The following is a 3,909-nucleotide window of genomic DNA, read 5'->3' as shown; positions in this document are numbered from 1 at the left end:
TCTATTCTTGGAATTTCCTATTAATAAGAAATTCCAACAGTGCTGGTTCCATTTTCTTAATGAACCAATAGTTCATAAAATAAAATTTATGATATGAAAGTTAGTTTTTTCAATAATTGTTGATATTTTTAATATATTATTTTTTTTATTAAGAAACAAACCATGTTTATATTCTTTCTGTTAAACGTATACAAAAATATGTTTTTCTTTTCGAGGATTTTTTTTACAAAATAAAAAAATTAATTATTTTCTTCAAAACAAATTTTTAACTTTATTTTTGTAAATACGATTTTTTTTTGAATTAGCAGCAAGTTCGTCGCCTCCGGCGAACTCTATAATGAGTTCGGCACATTATATAAACAGTGTGGGACCATTTTGGTTTGTCACTTTCTCCTTCTATTCTATCTTCTAGAATTTTTCTGTTACTTTTTTCTGCCTTTTCGACATCCGTAAAGTTTATTGTGGATGACAGTCTAAGTTCCAGGTTAATAAATAACAGTCTATTTTTTTTTATGTTAAGTTGGTTTACTGCTTACATGTTAGATAAAATTGTTAGGTATAGATCGTTTATTAGTTAAAATAATAGATTTATTATTTACATATTACTTATAGGTAGATGTACTTTTTAGTGTTGTTATATTAGGTATATTATTTTATGCTACCGTTTTTTAATATAGTGGCTATGTATCATCATGTAAAAGAATATAGGAAAGTACATTATTAGATAATTTAGTTATTTGTATAGCATTGTGTTGTGAGTTAGAAGGTAATTAGGTGAGCACTAAAATTTAAGGTTAAGTTACTTATAAATTAATATGACGACGCCAGTTAAGTAGGTTAAGCTTAAAATTAGTAAGTTTATAAGCCATTTTTCATTTAGTTAATTTTTTAATAATATAGTATGTGATTTTATTTTAGTAGATTGTGTTTCGATGGAGCAGCAGTTATTGGATTATGAACATGAGATGTATAGATTGGATCAGGTTGAGCACATCGTTGGGAGGCTTGATCGAGTGGTATAATTTTTTAACCCCTTTTTTTTTATTTTATTATAGTGAAGAAAAAAGTGAAGAGTGAAGTGAACTTGCTATTGTATGTATTGAAGGTACCGTTCTTTGTTAAAAATTATTTTTTTTTTGTTTGGTAGGCGCCTCGGATCTTGCACACCAAACGGAACTTGATGACACGGCCGACGGAGCAGATTAGGCCATATATGAGACGAGCCGGTTTTGAGTACGTCGCATACATGGTGGAGTTTGAGCATGATTGGTCGCTTACCTCGGCATTGATAGAGAGGTGGAGGCCTGAGTCTCATACGTTTCATTTGCCATGCGGAGAGATGACCATCACCTTGCAGGACGTGGCATATCAGTTGGGATTTCGGATTGATGGTGATCCTGTCAGTGGATGCATCGGTGGGTAGGAGCAGCACCACCAGGGACGGACCATTGAAGAGTTGTGTGAGCAGATATTGGGTGTTGTTACTGGCCCAGAGGACAGACAGTCACAGACTAAGTGGACTATCAAGCTTACTTGGTTCCACAACACGGTTTGTGGAGAGCTAGAGCAGGATGCCACAGAGGAGCGGCTGATGAGGTATACTAGAGGATACATCATGCAGTTGATCGGCGGTATCCTCTTCCCCGATGCATCTGACTCTCAGGTGCATATCAGGTGGCTTCCCCTGCTGGAGGACCTTGATGCATGTGGCCGGTTGTCGTGGGGCTCTGCTGTGCTGGCATGGCTGTATCGCCAGATGTGTTGGGCCACAGAGCATGGCCAGCGCAACCTGAGAGGATGCGTCAGCCTGATGCTTTCTTTGGGCCTACCACCGTATTCCGTTAATACGGCCTGATGGGTTTGATGCTCGTCGCTTTCCCCTGGTCGAGAGGTATCATAAACACTAACCAAAGTTATTTAAGTAATTATTATATAGTTTATTAAAAATAAAGGCTAAAATGTTATGGTTGTTGGTTGTGTAGGTGGGTTCAGTACCGGCCGGACAATGCCACAGGCGAGGCACAGGTTGAGGTAGTACAAGCGTACGTTGAACGGGATTGGGATGATGAATGTAAGTTATTAATGTTTATTTCTAAGAAATTAATGTTTAGTTATCTGTTGTACGTATTGCGTATGATTATTTGAAGTTTGATGTGCATCTGTGTTATGTGAACACGTTGAGTGGACGCCATATGCTGACCCGCAGCTTTTTGGCCTAGTTCCACCGGCGATAGCAGAGGCAGATGCCTCGGCGGCGGTTGTTTGTCCACTGCTGTACTTTGCTATCGTCGAGTGGCATCAGATGGACCGGGTGGTACGTCAGTTCGGTGGCCTGCAGCACATTCCCACTAGGCCACTGAACATTGACGACATGCACAGGCTGGACGAGAGATTCGGTCGTGGCGAGTGGTTCCCGCATCTGCTTGGTGGCTGTCACAAGGCTTGGGCCAACCATCGTCTACCGATATATCATCATATTGACATGTAGCCGTCCCTCCCGTACATGACATGGTACCTGCAGTGGGCCCACACAGAGTTATTCGGTTTGGGTGACCATTATTTAGTGCCTGCTGGGGTGGTGCCTGAGGACCTGCCCATACATCATCCACTTGCTCCAGACCTGCATCAGCCACGATTGTGCCACTAACTGCACCCAAGTACCTAAATTGGACATACTTTAGTCGGCTTTTTGTACACGGCTAAATTAATGGCGAATAAATAAACTGGAAATAAATCTTACCAGGCAAGTACATTTGCATAGCGAATAACCAACGAGGAAGCTCTTTGTATGACTCTTCCCAATCGCCATATATTCTAGCTATGACTCTCTGTTTTGCAAGTCAAACCTTTCTGTACGACGCCTTGTAACCAAAGTGATTCTCCACACCTCCTTGTAGAACCCTGATGCTGATTGTTGGATCGGCCTTGACCATCGTGAAAATGTGTTGTGCAATGACATTCGAATCCAACCTACGATGATCTTGCCCTATCGAAGTTTGTACGCAAGTATCAGGACCGGTGTATCTCCTAACCTCCCATCTTTCTTACTTTCGGCGATATGATATAAGTATGCTCCAATTACAACCGGGTCCGAACTGGATACATCTTGCATTGTACCTCCAATGGTCACTCTCTACTATTTTGTACTCCACGGCTTTCCTGATGTTGTACTGCTTAATTGCCAACATGACTTCTTTCTTACTCCCAAATTGTTGTCCAACCTCAAACTTGTTGCTTGGGCCTTCTTCGGGACCTCCTTGGGTGAACGACCAATCCGATGTCATTGCATCTAGATTCAATCTAGTGAAATGATCCGACCGGTCATATGGTTGAGAAATGGCAGGCTATGTCAGAGCAATCTGTGTGTCACCGTAGTAGTTCATCTCCTCTTCCTCGTCACCATCATCAGGGATTTCGGGTGGTTCTTCGTCAACATCCTCTCCTTCATCGTGGTTGACTTCGTACTGCTCCATCATCGGATCTCTGATACTAGAACTGTCATGACTTTCAAGACCGTCATCCATTAAGTCAACGTTACGAACTTCAACATTAGACCCCTCCTGACTACCCTCAGATGGCATATTCAAATCCACCATCGTTCTTCTGATAGTTCGTCTAACAACGCCACCCGTTGGACTATCATTGATAGTATTTGCAGATGATCCTCGGCCACCAAAGTCAACAAGAAACGCGTATAACTCCAACAGATGAATATTGGTCCATTTGTTGTGCCACGACCTTATAAGTTGTACGTCCTCGTCGTCGCGCAACCGATACCTAATTCAAAACAACACAAATATCGCTCACAACGACGGTGTGATAAATATACTTGCAACAGAGACAAAGAAAACACAACTATAATTTAATATACCTTTTATAAAACAAATTGCCATCCAACTCGGTAGGATA

Source organism: Arachis ipaensis, chromosome B03, assembly GCF_000816755.2.
Source record: "Arachis ipaensis cultivar K30076 chromosome B03, Araip1.1, whole genome shotgun sequence".
Taxonomy (NCBI): domain Eukaryota; kingdom Viridiplantae; phylum Streptophyta; class Magnoliopsida; order Fabales; family Fabaceae; genus Arachis; species Arachis ipaensis.
This window is presented reverse-complemented; position numbering follows the sequence as displayed.